We start from the raw sequence: 27,404 nt of genomic DNA on the forward strand, positions 1-27,404 counted from the left end.
AAAATATTTACAACAAGGGGTGGTGAGGGACAGAGTCTCTGAATTAAGCAGAATACTCTCACCCAGTCAAAAGATCAGGGCTAGATCCAACACCGTTTTTTAGCTCATTGCACCACCCCAGTTTCAGAACCTGGCTGTATGCAAATTAGTCTGTTCCTGTCCCAGTGCATGATGGGAACAGGGCAAACCAAACTACAAAAGCCAATTCTTACACTGGGAAGGAAACAAGCTTCCGGGGACCGGTTTCTGGCATTACAGCCGTCTTCGGCCCGGCTTGCTTGAATCCTGATGGTGCAATGAGCAAGGGACTCATGTCTGAGTATACCCTTCCACGCTTAGGGTGGACAAAAATATTTACAACAAGGGGTGGTGAGGGACAGAGTCTCTGAATTAAGCAGAATACTCTCACCCAGTCAAAAGATCAGGGCTAGATCCAACACCGTTTTTTAGCTCATTGCACCATCCCAGTTTCAGAACCTGGCTGTATGCAAATTAGTCTGTTCCTGTCCCAGTGCATGATGGGAACAGGGCAAACCAAACTACAAAAGCCAATTCTTACACTGGGAAGGAAACAAGCTTCCGGGGACCGGTTTCTGGCATTACAGCCGTCTTCGGCCCGGCTTGCTTGAATCCTGATGGTGCAATGAGCAAGGGACTCATGTCTGAGTATACCCTTCCACGCTTAGGGTGGACAAAAATATTTACAACAAGGGGTGGTGAGGGACAGAGTCTCTGAATTAAGCAGAATACTCTCACCCAGTCAAAAGATCAGGGCTAGATCCAACACCGTTTTTTAGCTCATTGCACCATCCCAGTTTCAGAACCTGGCTGTATGCAAATTAGTCTGTTCCTGTCCCAGTGCATGATGGGAACAGGGCAAACCAAACTACAAAAGCCAATTCTTACACTGGGAAGGAAACAAGCTTCCGGGGACCGGTTTCTGGCATTACAGCCGTCTTCGGCCCGGCTTGCTTGAATCCTGATGGTGCAATGAGCAAGGGACTCATGTCTGAGTATACCCTTCCACGCTTAGGGTGGACAAAAATATTTACAACAAGGGGTGGTGAGGGACAGAGTCTCTGAATTAAGCAGAATACTCTCACCCAGTCAAAAGATCAGGGCTAGATCCAACACCGTTTTTTAGCTCATTGCACCATCCCAGTTTCAGAACCTGGCTGTATGCAAATTAGTCTGTTCCTGTCCCAGTGCATGATGGGAACAGGGCAAACCAAACTACAAAAGCCAATTCTTACACTGGGAAGGAAACAAGCTTCCGGGGACCGGTTTCTGGCATTACAGCCGTCTTCGGCCCGGCTTGCTTGAATCCTGATGGTGCAATGAGCAAGGGACTCATGTCTGAGTATACCCTTCCACGCTTAGGGTGGACAAAAATATTTACAACAAGGGGTGGTGAGGGACAGAGTCTCTGAATTAAGCAGAATACTCTCACCCAGTCAAAAGATCAGGGCTAGATCCAACACCGTTTTTTAGCTCATTGCACCATCCCAGTTTCAGAACCTGGCTGTATGCAAATTAGTCTGTTCCTGTCCCAGTGCATGATGGGAACAGGGCAAACCAAACTACAAAAGCCAATTCTTACACTGGGAAGGAAACAAGCTTCCGGGGACCGGTTTCTGGCATTACAGCCGTCTTCGGCCCGGCTTGCTTGAATCCTGATGGTGCAATGAGCAAGGGACTCATGTCTGAGTATACCCTTCCACGCTTAGGGTGGACAAAAATATTTACAACAAGGGGTGGTGAGGGACAGAGTCTCTGAATTAAGCAGAATACTCTCACCCAGTCAAAAGATCAGGGCTAGATCCAACACCGTTTTTTAGCTCATTGCACCATCCCAGTTTCAGAACCTGGCTGTATGCAAATTAGTCTGCTCCTGTCCCAGTGCATGATGGGAACAGGGCAAACCAAACTACAAAAGCCAATTCTTACACTGGGAAGGAAACAAGCTTCCGGGGACCGGTTTCTGGCATTACAGCCGTCTTCGGCCCGGCTTGCTTGAATCCTGATGGTGCAATGAGCAAGGGACTCATGTCTGAGTATACCCTTCCACGCTTAGGGTGGACAAAAATATTTACAACAAGGGGTGGTGAGGGACAGAGTCTCTGAATTAAGCAGAATACTCTCACCCAGTCAAAAGATCAGGGCTAGATCCAACACCGTTTTTTAGCTCATTGCACCATCCCAGTTTCAGAACCTGGCTGTATGCAAATTAGTCTGTTCCTGTCCCAGTGCATGATGGGAACAGGGCAAACCAAACTACAAAAGCCAATTCTTACACTGGGAAGGAAACAAGCTTCCGGGGACCGGTTTCTGGCATTACAGCCGTCTTCGGCCCGGCTTGCTTGAATCCTGATGGTGCAATGAGCAAGGGACTCATGTCTGAGTATACCCTTCCACGCTTAGGGTGGACAAAAATATTTACAACAAGGGGTGGTGAGGGACAGAGTCTCTGAATTAAGCAGAATACTCTCACCCAGTCAAAAGATCAGGGCTAGATCCAACACCGTTTTTTAGCTCATTGCACCATCCCAGTTTCAGAACCTGGCTGTATGCAAATTAGTCTGTTCCTGTCCCAGTGCATGATGGGAACAGGGCAAACCAAACTACAAAAGCCAATTCTTACACTGGGAAGGAAACAAGCTTCCGGGGACCGGTTTCTGGCATTACAGCCGTCTTCGGCCCGGCTTGCTTGAATCCTGATGGTGCAATGAGCAAGGGACTCATGTCTGAGTATACCCTTCCACGCTTAGGGTGGACAAAAATATTTACAACAAGGGGTGGTGAGGGACAGAGTCTCTGAATTAAGCAGAATACTCTCACCCAGTCAAAAGATCAGGGCTAGATCCAACACCGTTTTTTAGCTCATTGCACCATCCCAGTTTCAGAACCTGGCTGTATGCAAATTAGTCTGTTCCTGTCCCAGTGCATGATGGGAACAGGGCAAACCAAACTACAAAAGCCAATTCTTACACTGGGAAGGAAACAAGCTTCCGGGGACCGGTTTCTGGCATTACAGCCGTCTTCGGCCCGGCTTGCTTGAATCCTGATGGTGCAATGAGCAAGGGACTCATGTCTGAGTATACCCTTCCACGCTTAGGGTGGACAAAAATATTTACAACAAGGGGTGGTGAGGGACAGAGTCTCTGAATTAAGCAGAATACTCTCACCCAGTCAAAAGATCAGGGCTAGATCCAACACCGTTTTTTAGCTCATTGCACCATCCCAGTTTCAGAACCTGGCTGTATGCAAATTAGTCTGTTCCTGTCCCAGTGCATGATGGGAACAGGGCAAACCAAACTACAAAAGCCAATTCTTACACTGGGAAGGAAACAAGCTTCCGGGGACCGGTTTCTGGCATTACAGCCGTCTTCGGCCCGGCTTGCTTGAATCCTGATGGTGCAATGAGCAAGGGACTCATGTCTGAGTATACCCTTCCACGCTTAGGGTGGACAAAAATATTTACAACAAGGGGTGGTGAGGGACAGAGTCTCTGAATTAAGCAGAATACTCTCACCCAGTCAAAAGATCAGGGCTAGATCCAACACCGTTTTTTTAGCTCATTGCACCATCCCAGTTTCAGAACCTGGCTGTATGCAAATTAGTCTGTTCCTGTCCCAGTGCATGATGGGAACAGGGCAAACCAAACTACAAAAGCCAATTCTTACACTGGGAAGGAAACAAGCTTCCGGGGACCGGTTTCTGGCATTACAGCCGTCTTCGGCCCGGCTTGCTTGAATCCTGATGGTGCAATGAGCAAGGGACTCATGTCTGAGTATACCCTTCCACGCTTAGGGTGGACAAAAATATTTACAACAAGGGGTGGTGAGGGACAGAGTCTCTGAATTAAGCAGAATACTCTCACCCAGTCAAAAGATCAGGGCTAGATCCAACACCGTTTTTTAGCTCATTGCACCATCCCAGTTTCAGAACCTGGCTGTATGCAAATTAGTCTGTTCCTGTCCCAGTGCATGATGGGAACAGGGCAAACCAAACTACAAAAGCCAATTCTTACACTGGGAAGGAAACAAGCTTCCGGGGACCGGTTTCTGGCATTACAGCCATCTTCGGCCCGGCTTGCTTGAATCCTGATGGTGCAATGAGCAAGGGACTCATGTCTGAGTATACCCTTCCACGCTTAGGGTGGACAAAAATATTTACAACAAGAGGTGGTGAGGGACAGAGTCTCTGAATTAAGCAGAATACTCTCACCCAGTCAAAAGATCAGGGCTAGATCCAACACCGTTTTTTAGCTCATTGCACCATCCCAGTTTCAGAACCTGGCTGTATGCAAATTAGTCTGTTCCTGTCCCAGTGCATGATGGGAACAGGGCAAACCAAACTACAAAAGCCAATTCTTACACTGGGAAGGAAACAAGCTTCCGGGGACCGGTTTCTGGCATTACAGCCGTCTTCGGCCCGGCTTGCTTGAATCCTGATGGTGCAATGAGCAAGGGACTCATGTCTGAGTATACCCTTCCACGCTTAGGGTGGACAAAAATATTTACAACAAGGGGTGGTGAGGGACAGAGTCTCTGAATTAAGCAGAATACTCTCACCCAGTCAAAAGATCAGGGCTAGATCCAACACCGTTTTTTAGCTCATTGCACCATCCCAGTTTCAGAACCTGGCTGTATGCAAATTAGTCTGTTCCTGTCCCAGTGCATGATGGGAACAGGGCAAACCAAACTACAAAAGCCAATTCTTACACTGGGAAGGAAACAAGCTTCCGGGGACCGGTTTCTGGCATTACAGCCGTCTTCGGCCCGGCTTGCTTGAATCCTGATGGTGCAATGAGCAAGGGACTCATGTCTGAGTATACCCTTCCACGCTTAGGGTGGACAAAAATATTTACAACAAGGGGTGGTGAGGGACAGAGTCTCTGAATTAAGCAGAATACTCTCACCCAGTCAAAAGATCAGGGCTAGATCCAACACCGTTTTTTAGCTCATTGCACCATCCCAGTTTCAGAACCTGGCTGTATGCAAATTAGTCTGTTCCTGTCCCAGTGCATGATGGGAACAGGGCAAACCAAACTACAAAAGCCAATTCTTACACTGGGAAGGAAACAAGCTTCCGGGGACCGGTTTCTGGCATTACAGCCGTCTTCGGCCCGGCTTGCTTGAATCCTGATGGTGCAATGAGCAAGGGACTCATGTCTGAGTATACCCTTCCACGCTTAGGGTGGACAAAAATATTTACAACAAGGGGTGGTGAGGGACAGAGTCTCTGAATTAAGCAGAATACTCTCACCCAGTCAAAAGATCAGGGCTAGATCCAACACCGTTTTTTAGCTCATTGCACCATCCCAGTTTCAGAACCTGGCTGTATGCAAATTAGTCTGTTCCTGTCCCAGTGCATGATGGGAACAGGGCAAACCAAACTACAAAAGCCAATTCTTACACTGGGAAGGAAACAAGCTTCCGGGGACCGGTTTCTGGCATTACAGCCGTCTTCGGCATACAGCCAGGTTCTGAAACTGGGATGGTGCAATGAGCTAAAAAACGGTGTTGGATCTAGCCCTGATCTCTTGACTGGGTGAGAGTACTCTGCTTAATTCAGAGACTCTGTCCATCACCACCCCTTGTTGTAAATAATCAGTTATAGGTCTGGCGCCCTTTGATGTCCGGACCCTCGCTCTTGGAGGTCGGGAGGTCTGGGATGAGGGAGTCCAGACACCCACCAGGGGGGTGGAGCCAGCGCCCGAGGAGGCTGGGGGTGATCGGCACCTGGCGGGGGAGAGCCATCGACACTTCTTACTCCCATTGACCTGCCAAGTGGTCCGTTCACCTCCTGGGTGGATGGTGGTGCCGGGATGGCGGGGCCTGGCCAGGCCCAGGGTCAGGGTCGGGCTGAGGCCGCGCGGCCGCGTGGTGCCGTGTCCAAGATGGCGGCTGGGCCGGGCAATGGTGCTGACGGTGGCCCGGGCCCGTGACACAGGGACATCCGGGAGCAGGCGTCCCATGGGGGACGGGTTGCGGGTTTGTTCTGTGGGTAGTACCTGGACGGCCGGGACCCGGGCCCTGTCATGCGGGGAGGGAGCGAGCCCTTCATGGGGCCTGTCCAACATGCGTCCCCCCCAGCTGAAGGCGGGGAGAGTCACCCATCTTCTTGGGGACTTTCCTCGTCGAGGCGGAAAAAGCGGGACAGGCCGTCTGCGTTGGCGTGGTCTTGACCAGGGCGATGCTCCACAGTGAAGTCCATCCCCTGCAGGGAGATGGACCATCGCAATAGTTTGGGGTTCTCCCCCCGCATCTGCATGAGCCATTGCAGGGGCCGATGATCTGTCTGTACCCGGAAATGGGTTCCGAAGAGGTACGGCCGGAGCTTCTTGAGGGCCCATACCACTGCGAAGGCCTCTCGCTCAATGGTGCTCCAGCGCTGTTCTCGGGGCAGTAGGCGTCTGCTGATGAAGGCCACTGGTTGGTCCACTCCTTCGGGGTTCAGTTGGGAGAGGACGGCCCCAATACCATGGTCGGAGGCATCGGTCTGCACGATGAACTCGCGGCTGTAGTCGGGGGCCTGGAGCACAGGAGCGGTGCACATGGCGGCCTTCAGCGTCTCGAAGGCCGCTTGACAGTCGGGAGTCCAGTTGACTCTTTTTGGGTGGTTCTTAGATGTGAGTTCCGTGAGGGGCCCCACAATGCTGCCATAGTCCCTTACAAACCGCCGGTAGTATCCGGTGAGCCCCAGGAAGGCTCGGACCTCGGTTTGTGTTTCGGGGGGTTGCCAGGACTGAATGGCAGCTACCTTGAGTTGGAGGGGGGCCACCAGACCGCTCCCCACTTGGTGTCCGAGGTAGGTCACGGACCCCTGGCCGATTTGGCACTTGCTGGCCTTTATGGTGAGGCCGGCCTGTTGGAGGGCCTGCAGGACCTCTCTGAGGTGGTGGAGGTGGTCTGTCCAGTGGCGGCTGTATACCGCGATGTCGTCCAGGTAGGCAGCGCTGAATTCTTCGAGGCCCGCCAATACCTGGTTCACCAGTCTTTGAAAAGTGTCTGGAGCGTTCTTCATGCCGAAGGGCATCACTCTGAAATGGTAGTGCCCATCCGGGGTGGAGAAAGCGGAACGTTCTTGGGCCCTGGGGGTGAGGCCGATCTGCCAGTAGCCCGCTGTCAGGTCGAAGATGCTTAGGTAGCGGGCTGCCCCCATGCGGTCGACTAGTTCATCTGCTCGGGGGATAGGGTGAGCTTCGGTTCGGGTGACCGCGTTCAGACCCCGATAGTCGATGCAGAATTGGAGCTCCGGTGTAGTGCCCGGGGCCGCGGCCTTGGGGACCAGGACGACCGGGCTGGCCCAGGGACTGTCCGAAGGTTCGATGACCCCGAGGGCGAGCATCTTGGAGACTTCTTCTTGGATGCATGTACGTACCCGATCCGGTACTCGGTACGCCCGGTGTCGGACAGGAGGACTGTCCCCCGTGTCCACGTCGTGCAGGCCCCAGGAGGTGACTCCGGGTGCGAGGGAGAACAGGTTTGCGAACGGCAGCAGGAGGGCCCGGCAATCTTGACGCTGCTCTGGGGTCAGGGCCTCGGAGAGTCGGACCCCGTCCACCGAACCATCTCTTTCCCGGGTCCTCAGTAGGTCAGGGAGGGGCTCGGAGTCTCCTTCTGCGCCACTGTCGGTAGCCATCAGCAGGCTGAGCTCTGAGCGCACGAAGTGGGGTTTGAGTCTGTTGGCGTGGAGGACCCGGAGGGGGTTCCGGGGGGACTCCAGGTCGATGAGATAGGTGACAGGACTCTTGCGCTCGATCACCTTGAAGGGCCCCGTCCATTTGTCCTGCAAGGCACACGGTTCGATGGGGGACATCACCCATACCTGCTGACCCAGTTCAAACTCGATGGAGGAGGCATGTTGGTCGTACCACTTCTTCATGTCCTCTTGACTGGCCTCCAGATTGGCTTTAGCGATCTCCCTGAATTTCCGGGTCTGATTGCGGAGGGTCAGGAGGTATTTGTAGACATCTGGAGGGGTTTTTAGGGGGGCCATTTCCCATTCCTCCTTCACTAGGCTGAGAGGCCCGCGAACGGGGTGTCCGTACAGGAGTTCGAAGGGGCTGAAGCCGAGGGACTTCTGGGGGACTTCTCGGTAGGCGAAGAGGAGGCACGGTAGTAGCACGTCCCACTGGCGGCGTAGGGGTTCTTCTAGCCCCATGATCATCCCCTTGAGAGTGCGGTTGAACCGCTCGACCAGTCCGTTCCCCTGGGGGTGATAGGGTGTTGTGAATCGGTAAGTGACCCCACACTGCTGCCAGAGGGATTTCATATACTTTGAAATAAAGTTCGTACCCCTGTCGCTGACGACTTCCCGGGGGAAGCCCACTCGAGAGAAGATCTCCATTAAGGCTCGACCCACTACTGGGGCTGTTATAGTACGAAGGGGGACCGCCTCAGGATAGCGGGTAGCGTGGTCCACCAGGACCAGGATGAAGCGATGCCCCTGTGCTGTTCGGGGGTCCAGGGGCCCCACAATGTCTATTCCCACCCTTTCGAACGGGGTGGCCACCACGGGGAAGGGTTGCAGGGGTGCCTTGAGTTTGCGGCCGCTCTTCCCGCTGGCCTGGCAGGTCGGGCAGGACCGGCAGTGGTTGGAGACGTCATTTCTCATTTTGGGCCAAAAAAAGTGAGTCACCAGGCGGTGGTAGATCTTGTCTTACCCCAGGTGCCCAGCCAGGGGGACATCATGGGCCAGGTTCAACAGGAAGTCTCTGAAGTGGAGGGGCACCACCAGCACTCGCCCGGCCCCCAGTTCTGCGATTCTCTGCTCGCTGTACAAGAGATCATTGTCCCAATAAACCCAGTGGGCCCCGGTGGTGTCTCCTTGGCCCTGGGCGAGCGCTTGCTGTCGCAATCCCTCGAGGGAGGGGCAGGTCTTTTGCTCCTGCCGGAATTGTTCTTGGGTGGGCCCCCCTTCTTGACGCCACTGAGCCAGGTCGGGAAGCTCGGGGGGCTGTGTGGACCCCTCTGAGGTGGGGTCCGGGTGGTCGGTCTGGAGGAAGTCTTCTTCTGGAGCGATCGAGGGCGGAGGTGCTGCCCATTCGGGTTCTTCTGGTCTAGGGATGGTGCGGGTGGCCATGGACCGGGTGGTCACGCACGCCCAGTCCGGGAAACCCAACATCCCCAGATGCTCTCTTCTTTCAACAGCTGCCCACGGGGAGCTCTCGAGATCGTTCCCCAGGAGGCAGTCCACGGGGGCATCGTCGCGGACAGTTACTTTCAGCATGCCGGACACTCCTCCCCATTCGAAGGGGACGCAGGCCATCCGACACAGGCTCTCCGAGTTATCTGCCGATCGGACGGGGCAAAGCACGTTTGGCAGGATTTGTTCTGGGGTCACCAGGTGACAACGGACGGCCGTCACACTGGCCCCGGTGTCACGCAGGGCCTCGGCCTTGCGCCCATTTATGCTCACCCATTGGCTGTACTTCCGAGTGTTGGCGGGCAGGGGAGTCCGCGGGACCATGTCTCTTCCTCCTAGGCATGCCAGGGTCATGGCGGCGGGTTCCCACTCGAACTGCTCCGACTCGTAGGCCTCAGAGTCTTCGGAGACTTGTTCTTCTCCTAGGGCAGCCGCCGCCACCTGGCGGGGCCCGGGAACCTGGTTCTTCGGGCAGGTCGGGTCACTGGCATAGTGGCCGACTCGCTGGCATCGATGACACGTCACGTTGGCTCGGAACCCCGGGCGCATCGGGGGGTTTCCCCGGCCTGCTGGGGGCGGGGTGGCGTTAGCGGGAGCGGCTGGGACCGCGTCTCTGCCCCGGCCCTGTCCTCCACCTCCTCCCCGGGGGCGATGATGACCTTGGTTGGTTCTGTTCTGCTCGTTCGGCCCCCTCCGGGCCACTCGGGTGCTCTCCCACCGGTCAGCCTCGGTGGCGAGCTGCCGTGGGTCAGTCAATTTACTGTCGAGGAGGTGCTGCCTGAGCTCGACGAAGCAGTTGTTGGAGAGGTGCTCCCACACAATGAGATTGAAGAGTTGTTCGTAAGTGGTTACGTTGTTACCCTTGATCCATCCCTCGAAGGCCCGGCTGAAATAGTTCACGTATTCCAACCACGTTGTACCTGGGATCCGGGTGCAGTTGCGGAACCTCTGGCGGTACATTTCGGGCGTAAGCCCATATCGACTGAGGAGGGCGGCCTTCATGTGGTCATAGGACGTCATTTGATGGTCCGGAAGCTGCAGCAGGGCATCACGGCCCTCATTGACGAATCTCCCCCATAGACCGGCTCCCCAGTCACTTCGAGCGACCCGGTGGGCAGTCATGGCGATCTCATAGGCCTTGAACCACTGCTGTATGTCGTCGTTTCGGTGATATTCTCGGACCACATCCTTAGGGATGTGGACCTTCTGCTCGGTAGTACCCGGGGAGCGCGGTGGCTCGGGCACCCCTAGGTTTTTGTTCAGTTTGCGTATTTCTATCTCCGCTAGTTTGCACTCGTGCTCGTATGCCAGTCTTTTTTCTTCGAGATCCCTCTGTCTCTGTTTTTCCTCTCGCTCTTCTCTGAGCCGTAAGTGTTCTAAGTTTATTTTTTGTTCCGCCAGCTTCAATTCTCCGTCTAATTTGAGTCGTGCCAAGTCTAACTCGTGTAATCTATTTTTTTCCCGCTCCTGGATCTCTTCTCGGGAGGGGCCTGTTCTCCGTTCTTCCGTCAGGGTGGTGTTGACTTCCGGGGCTACGGGGTCCCGGGGGGTTGCGGTATTCGTCTCTGTCCAGGCCTCTAGGGCGTTTTTGAAGTCTTCTTTTGTGCTTAGCCCGGTGGTAGCAATGCCTAAGTCCATGCAAAATTGTTTGAGCTCTCGGTGGTTGTATTCTTCCAGCCTTTCCATCTGGAACTTCTCTGCCGATCCGCTCTCTTTGGTCGTCATTGTGGTTTTAGTCGTAGGGTGAGTTACTGTCTGTACGGTACGCGTTGGTTCGGATCGCGCCGCTGGCCACCAATGTTAGACGGGGACCTGGAGGGTCGGCCGAGCACAAGGGAGAGGCCTCCAGTGAGGACCGTCTCTAGCGATCGCACAGACAGGTAACTTCCCCCCCACAGATGGACACCACACGAAGATCAGGGTAACACCTTTTATAGGCAATTCTTGGAGTAGGGTGGTATGATACAAGGCAATCAGGACACGAGGATCCTCTCAATTCTAGTCTCTAGTAGGGGAAGGGGGTAGCGGGACAGTCTTGGTACCCACAGGTACTGAGGTGTAATGGTGGTAGCTCACAATCCTCGAGCTCGGTGTTCGGACGGGTCAGACCGCGGCAGCGCCAGCAGGTCCCGAAGAGGTCGTAGGTGGCAACGGGCCGCGGCAGCGCCAGCAGGTCCCAACGAGGATGAAGGTTACGACGGGCCGCGGCAGCGCCAGCAGGTCCCACGAGGATGAGGGTTACAACGGGCCGCGGCAGCGCCAGCAGGTCCCACGAGGATGAAGGTTGCAGAGGGCCGCGGCAGCGCCAGCAGGTCCCACGAGGATGAAGGTTGCAGAGGGCCGCGGCAGCGCCAGCAGGTCCCACGAGGATGAAGGTTGCAGAGGGCCGCGGCAGCGCCAGCAGGCAGGACAATAGTTCACAAGGCAGGGCTGTGGCAGCGCCAGCAGTCCGTCAAGGATGAGTTCGTCGCGGTGTCTCTCGACTCCAGGATACAACTGCCTTCCTGTCCTGGGGCTGCCTCAGTTATAGGTCTGGCGCCCTTTGATGTCCGGACCCTCGCTCTTGGAGGTCGGGAGGTCTGGGATGAGGGAGTCCAGACACCCAGCAGGGGGGTGGAGCCAGCGCCCGAGGAGGCTGGGGGTGATCGGCACCTGGCGGGGGAGAGCCATCGACACTTCTTACTCCCATTGACCTGCCAAGTGGTCCGTTCACCTCCTGGGTGGATGGTGGTGCCGGGATGGCGGGGCCTGGCCAGGCCCAGGGTCGGGGTCGGGCTGAGGCCGCGCGGCCGCGTGGTGCCGTGTCCAAGATGGCGGCTGGGCCGGGCAATGGTGCTGACGGGGGCCCGGGCCCGTGACACAGGGACATCCAGGAGCAGGCGTCCCATGGGGGACGGGTTGCGGGTTTGTTCTGTGGGTAGTACCTGGACGGCCGAGACCCGGGCCCTGTCATGCGGGGAGGGAGCGAGCCCTTCATGGGGCCTGTCCAACATGGTGTGTCTATAAGTAAGCGGGGCGGGATGGCCTGAAGGGCGCAGTGTGCGTGTTGTGTGTCTGTAGGTAAGGGAGGGTGGGGACGGCGTGAAGGGTGCAGTGCGTGTGTTGTGTGTCTGTAGGTAAGTGAGGGCAGGGACGGCGTGAAGGGCGCCGTGTGCGTGTTGCGTGTCTGTAGGTAAGCGAAGGTGGGACGGCATTAAGGGCGCAGTGAGCGTGTTGTGTGTCTATAGGTAAGAAAGGGCGGGACAGCATTAAGGGCGCAGTGTGCATGTTGTGTGTCTATAAGTAAGCGGGGGCGGGATAGCCTGAAGGGTGCAGTGTGTGTGTTGTGTGTCTGTAGGTAAGTGAGGGCGGGGACGGCGTGAAGGGCGCAGTGTGCGTGTTGTGTGTCTGTAGGTAAGGGAGGGTTAGGACGGCGTGAAGGGTGCAGTGTGTGTGTTGTGTGTCTGTAGGTAAGTGAGGGCAGGGACGGCGTGAAGGGCGCCGTGTGCGTGTTGCATGTCTGTAGGTAAGCAAGGGTGGGACAGCATGAAGGGTGCAGTGTGTCTGTAGGTAACTGAGAGTGAGGCCGGCATGAGGGGCGCAGTGTGCGTGTTGTGTGTCTGTAGGTAAGCGAGGGCGGGACGGCGTGAAGGGTGCAGTGTGTGTGTTGTATGTCTATAGGTAAGCAAAGGCAGGACGGCGTGAAGGGCGCAGCGTGCATGTTGTGTGTCTGTAGGTAAGCGAGGGCGGGACGGCGTGAAGGGTGCAGTGTGCGTGTTGAGTGTCTATAGGTAAGTGAAGGGCGCAGTGTGCGTGTTGTGTGTCTGTAGGTAAGCGAGGGTGGGATGGCATGAAGGGCGCAGTGTGCGTGTTGTGTGCCTATAGGTAAGCGATGGCGGGACGGCTGAAGGGCGCAGTGTGCGTGTTGTGTGTCTGTAGGTAAGCGAGGGCGGGACGGCGTGAAGAGCACAGTGTGCGTGTCTGTAGGTAAGCGATGGTGGGATGGCATGAAGGATGCAGTGTACGTTATGTGTATCTAAAAGTAAGCGATGGTGGTACAGCATGAACAGTGCGGTGTGCGTGTTGTGTGTCTGTAGTTAAGCGAGGGTGGGGACGGCATGAAGGGCACAGTGAGCGTGTTGTATGTCTGTAGGTAGGCGAGGGCGGGACGACGTGAAGGATGCAGTGTGCGCGTTCTGTGTCTATAGGTAAGCGAAAGCAGGATGGCGTGAAGGGCGCAGTGTGGGTGTTGTGTGTCTGCAGGTAAGCGAGGGTGGGACGGTATGAAGGGCGCAGTGTGCGTGTTGTGTGTCTGTAGGTAAGCGAGGGCGGGGACGGCATGAAGGGCGCAGTGTGCGTGTTGTGTGTCTGTAGGTAAGCGAGGGTGGGATGGCGTGAAGGGTGCAGTTTGCGTGTTGTGTGTCTATAGGTAAGCGAAGGTGGGACGGCATGAAGGGCACAGTATGGGTGTTGTGTGTCTGCAGGTAAGTGAGGGTGGGACGGTATGAAGGGCACAGTGTGCGTGTTGTGTGTCTGTAGGTAAGCGAGGGCCGGGACGGAATGAAGGGCGCAGTGTGCGTGTTGTGTGTCTGTAGGTAAGCGAGGACGGGGACGGCATGAAGGGCGCAGTGTGCGTGTTGTGTGTCTGTAGGTAAGCGAGGGCCTGACGGCGTGAAGGGTGCAGTGTGCGTGTTGTGTGTCTGTAGGTAAGCGAGGGTAGGACAGCGTGAAGGGTGCAGTGTGCATGTTGCGTGTCTGTAGGTAAGAGAGGGTGGGACGGCGTGAAGAGCGCAGTGTGCGTGTTGTGTGTCTGTAGGTAAGCGAGGGCAGGACAGCGTGAAGGGCACAGTGTGCGTGTTGTGTGTCTGTAGGTAAGCGAGGGCAGGACAGCGTGAAGGGTGCAGTGTGCGTTGTGTGTCTGAAAGTAAGCGATGGTGGGACAGCATGAAGGGTGCGGTGTGCGTGTTGTGTGTCTGTAGTTAAGCGAGGGCGGGGACCGCATGAAGGGCGCAGTGAGCTTGTTGTATGTCTGTAGGTAGGCGAGGGTGGGACAACGTGAAGGGTGCAGTGTGTGTGTTCTGTGTCTATAGGTAAGCGAAAGTGGGACGGGGTGAAGGGCGCAGTGTGCGTGTTGTGTGTCTGCAGGAAAGCGAGGGTGGGACGGCGTGAAGGGTGCAGTGTGCGTGTTGTATGTCTATAGGTAAGCAAAGGCAGGACGGCGTGAAGGGCGCAGCGTGCATGTTGTGTGTCTGTAGGTAAGCGAAGGCGGGACCGCGTGAAGGGTGCAGTGTGCATGTTGTGTGTCTACAGGTAAGTGAAGGGCGCAGTGTGCGTGTTGTGTGTCTGTAGGTAAGCGAGGGTGGGATGGCATGAAGTGCGCAGTGTGCGTGTTGTGAGTCTATAGGTAAGCGAAGGCGGAACGGCTGAAGGGCGCAGTGTGTGTGTTGTGTGTCTGTAGGTAAGCGAGGGCGTAATGGCGTGAAGAGCACAGTGTGCGTGTCTGTAGGTAAGCGATGGTGGGACGTCATGAAGGATGCAGTGTACGTTATGTGTATCTAAAAGTAAGCGATGGTGGTACAGCATGAACGGTGCGGTGTGCGTGTTGTGTGTCTGTAGTTAAGCGAGGGTGGGGAGGGCATGAAGGGCACAGTGAGCGTGTTGTATGTCTGTAGGTAGGCGAGGGCGGGACGACGTGAAGGGTGCAGTGTGCGTGTTCTTTGTCTATAGGTAAGCGAAAGCAAGATGGCGTGAAGGGCGCAGTGTGCGTGTTGTGTGTCTGCAGGTAAGCGAGGGTGGAATGGTATGAAGGGCGCAGTGTGCGTGTTGTGTGTCTGTAGGTAAGCGAGGGCGGGGACGGCATGAAGGGCGCAGTGTGCGTGTTGTGTGTCTGTAGGTAAGCGAGGGTGGGACGGCGTGAAGGGTGCAGTTTGCGTGTTGTGTGTCTATAGGTAAGCGAAGGTGGGACGGCATGAAGGGCACAGTATGGGTGTTGTGTGTCTGCAGGTAAGCGAGGGTGGAACGGTATGAAGGGCACAGTGTGCGTGTTGTGTGTCTGTAGGTAAGCGAGGGCGGGGACGGCATGAAGGGCGCAGTGTGCATGTTGTGTGTCTGTAGGTAAGCGAGGGTGGGACGGCGTGAAGGGTGCAGTGTGCGTGTTATGTGTCTATAGGTAAGCGAAGGTGGGACGGCGTGAAGGGCGCAGTGTGGGTGTTGTGTGTCTGCAGGTAAGCGAGGGTGGGACGGTATGAAGGGCGCAGTGTGAGTGTAGTGTGTCTGTAGGTAAGCGAGGACGGGGACTTCATGAAGGGCGCAGTGTGCGTGTTGTGTGTCTGTAGGTAAGGGAGGGCGGGAACGGCGTGAAGGGAACAGTGTGTGTGTTGTGTGTCTGTAGGTAAGCGAGAGCGGGGACAGCATGAAGGGCGCAGTGTGCGTGTTGTATGTCTGTAGGTAAGGGAGGGCGGGGACGGCAAGAAAGGCGCAGTGTGTGTGTAGTGTGTCTGTAGGTAAGTAAGGGCGGGACGGCATGAAGGGCGCAGTGTGCGTGTTGTGTGTCTGTAGGTAAGTGAGGAGGGGATGAAGGGCGCAGTGTGCGTGTTGTGTGTCTATAGGTAAGCGAGGGCCTGACGGCGTGAAGGGTGCAGTGTGCATGTTGTGTGTCTGTAGGTAAGCGAGGGCGGGGACGGCGTGAAGGGCGCAATGTGCGTGTTGTGTGTCTGCAGGTAAGCGAGGGTGCGGTGGTATGAAGGGCGCAGTGTGCGTGTTGTGTGTCTGTAGGTAAGCGAGGGCGGGGACGGCATGAAGGGCGCAGTGTGCGTGTTGTGTGTCTGTTGGTAAGCGAGGGTGGGACGGCGTGAAGGGTGCAGTTTGCGTGTTGTGTGTCTATAGGTAAACGAAGGTGGGACTGCATGAAGGGCACAGTATGGGTGTTGTGTGTCTGCAGGTAAGCGAGGGTGGAACGGTATGAAGGGCACAGTGTGCATGTTGTGTGTCTGTAGGTAAGAGAGGGCCGGGACGGAATGAAGGGCGCAGTGTGCGTGTTGTGTGTCTGTAGGTAAGCGAGGGCGGGGACGGCATGAAGGGCGCAGTGTGCATGTTGTGTGTCTGTAGGTAAGCGAGGGTGGAACGGCGTGAAGGGTGCAGTGTGCGTGTTGTGTGTCTATAGGTAAGCGAAGGTGGGACGGCGTGAAGGGCGCAGTGTGGGTGTTGTGTGTCTGCAGGTAAGCAAGGGTGGGACGGTATGAAGGGCGCAGTGTGCGTGTTGTGTGTCTGTAGGTAAGCGAGGACGGGGACTTCATTAAGGGCGCAGTGTGCGTGTTGTGTGTCTGTAGGTAAGGGAGGGCGGGAACGGCGTGAAGGGAACAGTGTGTGTGTTGTGTGTCTGTAGGTAAGCGAGAGCGGGGACAGCATGAAGGGCACAGTGTGCGTGTTGTATGTCTGTAGGTAAGGGAGGGCGGGGACGGCAAGAAAGGCGCAGTGTGTGTGTTGTGTGTCTGTAGGTAAGTAAGGGCGGGATGGCATGAAGGGCGCAGTGTGCGTGTTGTGTGTCTGTAGGTAAGTGAGGAGGGGATGAAGGGCGCAGTGTGCGTGTTGTGTGTCTATAGATAAGCGAGGGCCTGACGGCGTGAAGGGTGCAGTGTGCATGTTGTGTGTCTGTAGGTAAGCGAGGGCGGGGACGGCGTGAAGGGCGCAATGTGCGTGTTGTGTGTCTGCAGGTAAGCGAGGGTGGGACGATATGAAGGGCGCAGTGTGCGTGTTGTGCGTCTGTAGGTAAGCGAGGGAGGGGACGGCATGAAGGGCGCAGTGTGCGTGTTGTGTGTCTGTAGGTAAGCGAGGGCCAGACGCTCCTTTCTCGCTCTGGAGCGTGGGTTTCGGTCAGGGGGGCTCCCTCTCCATCGACTTCTGTCGGTGCTGGAGGTTGGGCTCCGGCCTCCACCCAGGCTGTTAGGGCTTGTTTAAAGTCTTCTTTGGTGTTTAGTCCCGTTGTCGGGATTTGGCGATTTATGCAAAACTGCTTCAGCTGCCGGTGTGTATAATCTCCCAGAAGTTCCATCTGGAAGGTGGTCTTGTCGTTCGTGATGCTCATGGTTGCTCTTCGTTCGGGTAATGTGTCAGTAATGTATGATCCCTAGACGTAGGTTCTTATCGCGACGCTGCCACCAATGTTAGAAGGGGCGATCTCGGAGGGCCAGGTTGTGCTCACCCTCCCACCCCAGGACCCACCTCTCCCACAGATCTTGCCGAGTCTTATTGTGAGGTCCTCGCCGGGTAGGACTTCGGGTCTAGGATCGTACACACTGAGCTCACACCACACTTACGAACGGACACCACAACGTTGGATTTCAGTAACAAGTTCTTTATAAGCAGCAAAAATGAAAGTAGCACTCTTATGTACAAATGATCGAGAGATCACAAAAGTCTTTAGAGGATTCGGGAAGAGGGAAGCGGGACAGTCTTTAGCCTTGGGGCCAGTACGGGGCGTACCCTGCGCACAGCTCTCAATCCTCGAGCCGGGGGGTACGGAAGATGATGGGCGTACTGGCGGCTTCACTCAAGTCAAGTCGGCTCGGTCGTGATGGTGATCTCTATGGTCCAGCCGGACCCGAGTACTCCTCGAGCGGCGACGAGGTCAGCAGGGCTCGATCTGGAGAAGTTCCTGAGGAGCCGCGACAGCGTCAGCAGGGCTCCGATGGTTATAGTTCAGCTTGAGCCGCGACAGCGTCAGCAGGGCTCCGATGGTTATAGTTCAGCTTGAGCCGCGACAGCGTCAGCAGGGCTCCGATGGTTACGAGTTCAGCTCGAGCCGCGACAGCGTCAGCAGGGCTCCGATGGTGATAGTTCAGCTTGAGCCGCGACAGCGTCAGCAGGGCTCCGGTGGTTCATGTTGGACAGGCCACGTGTAAGGCTGGCTCCCTCCCCACACGACCAGGCCCGAGCCCCGCTCCTCAGGTGTTACACGCAACAACAACCCGTTTGCCGTCTCCTATAAGGCCCCTGCCCCTGAACATCTCACATCAGGGGCCGGCCCCCTTGCCCGGCCTGGGCGCCATCTTGGACACAGCACCACGAGGCCGCTTGGCCTCCGATCAACCCTGACCCTGGGCCTGGCCAGGCCCCGACATCCCGGCACCACCATCCACCCAGGAGGTGAGCGGACTACTTGGCAGGTCAATGGGAGAAAGAGGTGTCGATGGCTCTCCCCCACCAAGTGCCGATCGCCCCCAGCTCCCCCAGGCGCTGGCTCCACCCCCCTGCTGGGTGTCTGGACTCCCTCATCCCGGGCCTCCCGACCTCCCAGTGAGAGGGTCCGGACATCAAAGGGCGCCAGACCTATAACTGGGGCAGCTCCGGAGCAGGAGGGCAGTTGTATCCTGGAGTCGAGAGACGCAGCAAAGAACTCAACCTTGACGGACTACTGGCGCTGCCGTAGCCCTGCCTTGCACACTACCGACCTGCCGCTGGCGCTGCCGCGGCCCTCTACAACCTTCGTCGTCATCGGGACCTGCTGGCTCCGCCGCGGACCGTCGTTATCTTCAACCACCCTGGGACCTGCTGGCTCCGCCGCGGCCCGAACATCTAGAACGCCGAGCTCGAGGATTGTGAGCTAATTCACCTACCACCATATCCCCCAGCGTGGTAACGAGACTGTCCCGCTACCCCCTAACCCAACCAAGAGACTAGAATAGAGGGGACCTCGGAGTCCAGACCTCCTTGTACCATCTCACCGTTCTTAAAGAATTGCTTATAAAGTAACGTTGAACCTTATCCTGGTGTGGTGTACGTCAGTGGGGGGGAAGTTATTTGCCTGTACGATCGTCGGAGACGGCTCTCCCCGGAGACCTCTCCTCTTATCTTCGGCCGACCCTCCCGGTCCGTCTAACATTGGTGGCCAGCGACGGGATCCGAATCAACGCATAATCGTACAGAGAGTAACTCACCCCACGACAAAACCACAATGTCAACCAAAGAAAGCGGATCCACCGAAAAATTCCAGATGGAGAAATTGGAAGAATACAACCATCGTGAGTTGAAACAATTCTGCATTGAACTAGGTATCGCTACCACCGGTCTGAATACTAAAGACGATTTCAAGCACGCCATTGAGTCATGGGCAGAAACTGGGGCCGTCAGACCCCCGGACCAAAATATCGCAGCAACAGAGAAAGACACAACGACTCCCGAGGAGCGAAGAACGGGTCTCTCGCCAGATGAAATCCAAGAACGAGAAAGAAACCGACTGCATGAACTAGAAATGGCCCGGCTCAAAATGGATGGCGAACTCAAATTAGCCGAACAAAAACTAAATCTAGAACATCTGCGGCTCCGAGAAGAACGGGAAGAGAAACAGAGACAAAGGGAGCTCGAAGAGAAGAGACTGGCGTATGAACACGAACGCAAACTAGCTGAGATAGACTTACGCAAGCAGAACAAAGAATTAGGAGTACCCGAGCAACCACGCACCCCGGGGGCGACAGAAAGGAAGGTACACATCCCCAAGGACGTCGTTCGGGAATATTTCCGAGAGGACGACATACAACAATGGTTCAAGGCCTACGAGATCGCTATGACCTCCCACCGGATCGATCGAAGCGACTGGGGAGCCGGTCTATGGGGGAGGTTCGTCAATGAGGGCCGCGATGCCCTGCTACAGCTCCCAGACCATCTGATGACCTCCTATGACCACATGAAAGCTACCCTCCTCACCCGCTATGGGCTCACACCCGAAATGTACCGCCAGAGGTTCCGGAACTGCACCCGGATCCCGGGTACAACTTGGGTGGAATACGTGAACTATTTCAGCCGGGCCTTCGAGGGGTGGATCAAGGGAAGCAACGTAACGACTTACGAGCAACTCTTCAATCTCATGGTATGGGAGCACCTATCGAACAACTGCTTCGTCGAGCTCAGGCAGCACCTCCTCGACAGTAAATTAACTGATCCACGACAGCTCGCCGCCGAGGCTGACCGGTGGGAAATTACCCGAGTGGGCCGAACTGGGCCCCATGAACAGAACCGGAACAACCACGGTCAGCACCGTCCCCGAGGAGGAGGGGGGGGCCAGGGACGAGGACGAGACAACGCCCCGGCCGCTCCCGCTACCAGCACCCCCCCCCCCCGGCCAACCGGGGCAACACCCCGGCGCGGCCGGGATACAGAGCCAATGTCACGTGTCACCGATGCCAGCGAGTCGGCCATTACGCCAACGACCCGAATTGTCCACAGAGCCAGACTCCGAGACCCCGCCAGATGGCGGCCGCCGCCCTGGGGGAAGAACAAATCTCCGAAGAAAACGAGGAATGTGAGCAAGAACACCAAGAATGGGAACCAGCCGCCATGGTCCTAGCGTGCCTAGGGGGAAGAGACATGGTCCCGCGGGTCCCCCTACCCGCCAACACCCGGAAGTACAGTCAATGGGTGAACATTAATGGACACCGGGCCGAAGCCCTACGTGACACCGGGGCCAGTGTCACGGCCGTCCGATGTCACCTGGTGACCCCAGAACAGATTCTGCCGAACGTCCTCTGCCCTGTCCGTTCAGCCGACAATTCGGAGAGTCTATGTCGGATGGCTCGCGTCCCCTTCGAGTGGGGAGGAGTCTCCGGCATATTGGAAGTGACGGTCCGAGATGATGCCCCCGTAGACTGTCTCCTGGGAAATGATCTCGAGAGTTCCCCATGGGCCGCCGTAGAGAGGAGAGAGCACCTGGGGATGTTGGGCATCCCGGACTGGGCGTGCGTAACCACCCGGTCCATGGCTGCCCGTGCCCTCCCCCGACCCGAAGAACCTGAATGGCCGGCACCTCCTCCCCCGGTCGCTCCAGACACCGACCGTGCCGTCCCCCCAGAACAAACTCCCGAGGGGCTCGTCCAGTCTCAGGACCTTCCCGGACTGGATCAGTGGCGTCAGGAGGGGGGGCCCACCCAAGAACAGTTTCGCCACGAGCAGAAGGCCTGTCCCTCCCTCGAGGGACTCCGCCAACAAGCCCTCGCCCAGAGTGCAGGGGACACCTCCGGAACCCATTGGGTCTATTGGGACAATGACCTGTTGTACAGCGAACAGAGAATCGCGGAGTTAGGGGCCAGTCGAGTACTAGTGGTGCCCCTCCGCTTTAGAGACTTCTTACTAAATCTGGCCCACGATGTCCCCCTGGCCGGCCACCTGGGTCAGGATAAAACCTACAGTCGCCTGGTGACCCACTTCTTCTGGCCCAAGATGAGGAACGACGTACTCCAACACTGCCGATCTTGCCCCACGTGCCAGGCCAGCGGGAAGAGCGGCCGCAAGCTTAAAGCACCTCTGCAACCTTTTCCAGTGGTCACCACCCCGTTCAAGAGGGTGGGGATAGACATTGTGGGGCCCCTGGACCCCCGTACAGCACAAGGACATCGGTTCATCCTAGTACTGGTAGACCACGCCACCCGCTACCCCGAGGCTGTTCCCCTGCGCACTGTGACAGCCCCGGTAGTCGGCCTGGCCTTGATGGGGATCTTCTCCCGGGTGGGCTTCCCCCGAGAAGTCGTCAGCGACCGGGGCACAAACTTTATTTCAAAATACATGAAGTCCCTCTGGCAACAGTGTGGGGTCACCTACCGATTCACGACCCCCTATCACCCTCAAGGGAACGGACTGGTTGAGCGGTTCAACCGCACGCTCAAAGGGATGATTGGGGGGTTGGAAGAGCCCCTCCGTCGCCAGTGGGATGTACTACTACCGTGCCTTCTCTTTGCCTACCGAGAAGTCCCCCAGAAGTCCCTCGGCTTCAGCCCTTTCGAACTCTTGTATGGACACCCGGTGCGAGGGCCGCTCAGCCTAGTCAAAGAAGGCTGGGAAATGCCCCCTCTAAAGAACCCTCCAGATGTTTTCAAGTACCTCCTAACCCTCCGCAACCAGACCAGACGGTTCAGAGAGATGGCAAAAGCCAACCTGGAGGCCAGTCAGGAGGACATGAAAAGATGGTATGATCAAAATGCATCCTCCATCGAATTTGAACCCGGCCAACAAGTGTGGGTAATGTCTCCCACCGAACCATGCGCCCTGCAAGACAAATGGACGGGGCCCTTCAAAGTAATCGAGCGCAAGAGCCCTGTCACCTATCTCATCGATATGGAATCTTCCCGAAACCCTCTCCGGGTCCTCCACGCTAATAGACTGAAACCCCACTTTGTACGCTCCGAACTCAGTCTCCTGATGGCAACCGACAATGGAACCGAGGAGGACTCCGAACCCCTCCCTGACCTCCTACGGTCGCGGGAGAAGGACGGCTCCGTGGACGGGGTCCGACTCTCGGAGGCCCTCACCCTGGAACAGCGCCAAGGCTGCCGAGTCCTCCTGCTACAGTTCGCCACCCTGTTCTCCCTCACCCCAGGGGTCACCCCCTGGTGCTTACACGACGTGGACACTGGAGACAGTCCCCCTATCCGCCATCGGGCCTACCGCGTACCAGATCGGGTACGGGCCTGCATCCAAGAGGAGGTGGCCAAGATGCTCACACTCGGGATCATCGAGCCCTCAGACAGCCCCTGGGCCAGCCCAGTGGTACTGGTCCCCAAAGCGGCCGCCCCCGGCACCACGCCGGAGCTCCGGTTCTGCGTCAACTACCGGGGCTTGAATGCGGTCACCCGAACAGACGCACACCCCATCCCCCGAGCAGATGAACTAATCGACCGCATGGGAGCTGCCCGCTACCTCAGCATCTTCGACCTAACAGCGGGCTACTGGCAGATCGGTCTCACACCCCGGGCCCAAGAACGATCTGCATTCTCTACTCCTGATGGCCACTATCACTTCAAGGTCATGCCCTTCGGCATGAAGAATGCCCCAGCAACCTTTCAGCGGCTAGTAAACCAGGTCCTGGCAGGACTCGAAGAATTCAGCGCCGCCTACCTGGACGATATCGCTGTGTACAGCCACCACTGGTCCGACCACCTCCACCACCTCCGAGAGGTACTACAGGCCCTCCAACGAGCTGGCCTCACGATCAAGGCCAGAAAATGCCAAATCGGCCAGGGGTCCGTGACTTATCTCGGGCACCAGGTGGGAAGCGGTCTGGTGGCCCCTCTGCAACTCAAGATCGCTGCCATCCAGTCGTGGCAGCCCCCCATCACCCAGACCGAGGTCCGCGCCTTCTTGGGACTCACCGGCTACTACCGACGGTTCGTGAGGGACTATGGCAGCATCGTAGGGCCCCTCACGGAACTCACCTCCAAAAACCAACCAAAGAAGGTCAACTGGACTCCAGACTGTCAAGCGGCCTTCGAGAAACTGAAGGCCGCCATGTGCTCCGCCCCGGTGCTCCAGGCCCCCGACTACAGTCGGGAATTTATCGTCCAAACAGATGCCTCCGACCATGGCGTTGGGGCAGTCCTTTCCCAGCTGAACCCCGAAGGACTTGACCAGCCAGTGGCTTTCATCAGCAGACGGCTCCTGGCCCGAGAACAACGCTGGAGCACCATCGAGAGGGAGGCCTTCGCCGTGGTGTGGGCCCTCAAAAAGCTCCGGCCTTATCTCTTCGGCACCCACTTCCGGGTCCAAACCGATCATCGACCCCTACAATGGCTCATGCAGATGCGGGGGGAAAACCCGAAACTACTACGTTGGTCCATCTCCCTGCAGGGGATGGACTTCACTGTGGAACATCGACCCGGGCAAGACCACGCCAACGCAGATGGCCTGTCACGCTTTTTCCGCCTCGACGAGGAGAGTCCCCAAGAGGATGGGTGACTCTCCCTGCCTTCAGCTGGGGGGGACGCATGTTGGACAGGCCACGTGTAAGGCTGGCTCCCTCCCCGCACGACCAGGCCCGAGCCCCGCTCCTCAGGTGTTACACGCAACAACAACCCGTTTCCCGTCTCCTATAAGGCCCCTGCCCCTGAACATCTCACATCAGGGGCCCGATTGCCTACCGGCCCCCTCGCCCGGCCTGGGCGCCATCTTGGACACAGCACCACGAGGCCGCGTGGCCTCCGATCAACCCTGACCCTGGGCCTGGCCAGGCCCCGACATCCCGGCACCACCATCCACCCAGGAGGTGAGCGGACTACTTGGCAGGTCAATGGGAGAAAGAGGTGTCGATGGCTCTCCCCCACCAAGTGCCGATCGCCCCCAGCTCCCCCAGGCGCTGGCTCCACCCCCCTGCTGGGTGTCTGGACTCCCTCATCCCGGGCCTCCCGACCTCCCAGTGAGAGGGTCCGGACATCAAAGGGCGCCAGACCTATAACTGGGGCAGCTCCGGAGCAGGAGGGCAGTTGTATCCTGGAGTCGAGAGACGCAGCGAAGAACTCAACCTTGACGGACTACTGGCGCTGCCGTAGCCCTGCCTTGCACACTACCGACCTGCCGCTGGCGCTGCCGCGGCCCTCTACAACCTTCGTCGTCATCGGGACCTGCTGGCTCCGCCGCGGACCGTCGTTATCTTCAACCACCCTGGGACCTGCTGGCTCTGCCGCGGCCCGAACATCTAGAACGCCGAGCTCGAGGATTGTGAGCTAATTCACCTACCACCATATCCCCCAGCGTGGTAACGAGACTGTCCCGCTACCCCCTAACCCAACCAAGAGACTAGAATAGAGGGGACCTCGGAGTCCAGACCTCCTTGTACCATCTCACCGTTCTTAAAGAATTGCTTATAAAGTAACGTTGAACCTTATCCTGGTGTGGTGTACGTCAGTGGGGGGGAAGTTATTTGCCTGTACGATCGTCGGAGACGGCTCTCCCCGGAGACCTCTCCTCTTATCTTCGGCCGACCCTCCCGGTCCGTCTAACAGTTCAGTTCCTTGTTGTGAAGAGGGAGCCGCGACAGCGTCAGCAGGGCTCAGCGATTCAAGATGAGTTCTTTCTCAGGGTCAGCCGCGATCAGATCAGCAGGCTTCAGGTCCAAGATACAACTGCCCGCTAGTTGTCGGGCGGGCCCAGATATAGTTCAGCGGCCCTTTGATGTCCGGACCCTCGCAGGCAGAGGTCTCAAGTCCTGGGGGCTGGTCGTTGGCGAGGTCCGGCGGTGGTGTTGGACCCGGCCTCGTGGCGTGGGCCTACCCCTCCCGCATGGCGGGCCCCGGGCGACATCGGGCCGCCGTCGACCTGCTGTCGACCCCCCTGACATGAACATTCCCGAACCCGCAAGGAGAGCCGCCCCCTGGCAACCTATGGCTCTCCCCCTTCCTGGCACCCCGGCGGGCCCTGCTCGCCAACACCGCCGGTCCGGCAACCATGCCTGGCCCCATCTCTGGCCCGACTCCATCTTGGGCCCACCCCGTCCCGAGCACGTGGCCGCAGCCACCCTGGCCCCGGCCCCAGCGAAGCCCCGACATCGGGGCACCAAGATCCTCCCAGGTGGTCGAGTGGCCACTTGACAGATCCGAGAGGCGGGAAGTTTCGATGGCCCTCCAGCCGTCCCCGGACGCATGGTATCGATCGCCCTCCAGCCTCCCTGGGCGCTGGCTCCACCCCCCTGCTGGGTGTCTGGACACCTTCATCCCGGCCCCTCTGACCCCCAGGCGCGAGGGTCCGGACATCAAAGGACTCCAGTCCTATATCTGGGCCAGCCCTGGATCAGGACAGCAGTTGTATCTTGGAGTCGAAGCCCTGCTGACCTCGTCGCGGCTGATCCTGATCCGAACTCTTGTACCTGGAACCATCTCCGAGGCCCTGCTGACGCTGTCGCGGCCTGCCCAAGCTGAACCACCTTTGAGGCCCTGCTGACGCTGTCGCGGCCTGCCCAAGCTGAACCACCTTCGAGGCCCTGCTGACGCTGTCGCGGCCTGCCCAAGCGGAACCACCTTCGAGGCCCTGCCGACGCTGTCGCGGCCTGCTCCACGGAGAACTATCCTCGCACCCATTGGTGCCAAGACGATCACGCTACCCCCCCCTTTTCTGAACCAAGACTTTACGGATCCCTCGATCCTTACCTACCCAGCCCGCCAAGAGCCTGTTTTAATTACTTATATAAAGAATCGTGTGAACTTTCCTCTTGTGTGGTGTCCTTCTGTAAGTAGTGTGGTTGCTCTGCTGTTACGATTGTAGGAGAGGAGCCTCGCCAAGGAGGCCTCCCTACGGCGCTCGGCCTATTCCATAGTGAGAGTGGGGGTCTCGGGGCAGGCAGTCAGACACCTTCTGTCTCCCCTGGGATCGCCTTTCCAACATTGGTGGCAAGCGACGGGATCCGAGCCCGCGCAAATCGTACAGCGAGTAACACGTCACTGCTAACAGAGATCCACAACCACGATGACTACTAAAGACGCCGGAGCGACCACAGAATTCCAGAAGGAACGACTAGAGGAATACACCCATAAGGAACTCAAACAATTCTGCAAAGCCTTGGGTATCGCTACCACCGGTCTGAACACAAAGGATGATTTTAAGGAAGCATTGCAAACCTGGGTGGAGACGGGAGCGACCCCACTCCAAACAAACAAGGACAGTGTCATAGAGGTACCCGTGAGTACAGTCGCAACTCCCGTAGAAGAAAGGACCGTCTATAGAGAACCGGGCCTCTCCCCGGAGGACGCCCGGGAGCGAGAGAGGAGTCGGCTACATGAACTCGAGCTCGCCCGACTCCGGCTGGACGGGGAACTCCAATTAGCAGAAAAGAAGATGGCCCTGGAACAACGGCGTTTAGAGGGTGACCTGGAAGAAAGACGAAGGCAAAGAGAACTAGAAGAAAAAAAACTCGCGTATAACACGAGCGGGGCCTCAAAGAACTTGAGATCAAGGCCAAAATCGAAGAGGCTGCCGCCGCCGTAACCCGGAACGCTCCACCTCCTGCCGACCCGAAGGTCCACATCCTGAAGGATATCATCAAGGAATACTACAAGAATGACGATATCCAGCAATGGTTCAAGGCGTATGAAGTGGCCATGACCGCGCACCGCATCCCGCGAAAAGACTGGGGTGCCGGCTTATGGGGGAGGTTTGTCAGCGAGGGCAGAGACACCCTGCTAGATCTGGCCGAGGAGGTCATGTCCTACTATGACCACATGAAGGACGCCCTGCTCATCCGATATGGCCTCACCCCCGAGATGTACCGGCAGAGATTCAGAGACTGCAAGAAAATCCCCGGCACCACATGGGTCGAGTACGTGAACTTTTATAGCAGGGCCCTGGAGGGATGGGTAAAGGGCAGCAAAGTGTCCACCTACGAACAACTGTTCGACCTCATCGTTTGGGAGCACCTCTCCAACAACTGCTTTGTCGAGCTAAGGCAGCATCTCCTCGACAGTAAACTGACCGAGCCACGGAAACTCGCCATCGAGGCCGATCGCTGGGTGAGCACCCGGGTC

Source organism: Lissotriton helveticus, chromosome 10, assembly GCF_964261635.1.
Source record: "Lissotriton helveticus chromosome 10, aLisHel1.1, whole genome shotgun sequence".
In the NCBI taxonomy this organism is placed as follows: Eukaryota; Metazoa; Chordata; class Amphibia; order Caudata; family Salamandridae; genus Lissotriton; species Lissotriton helveticus.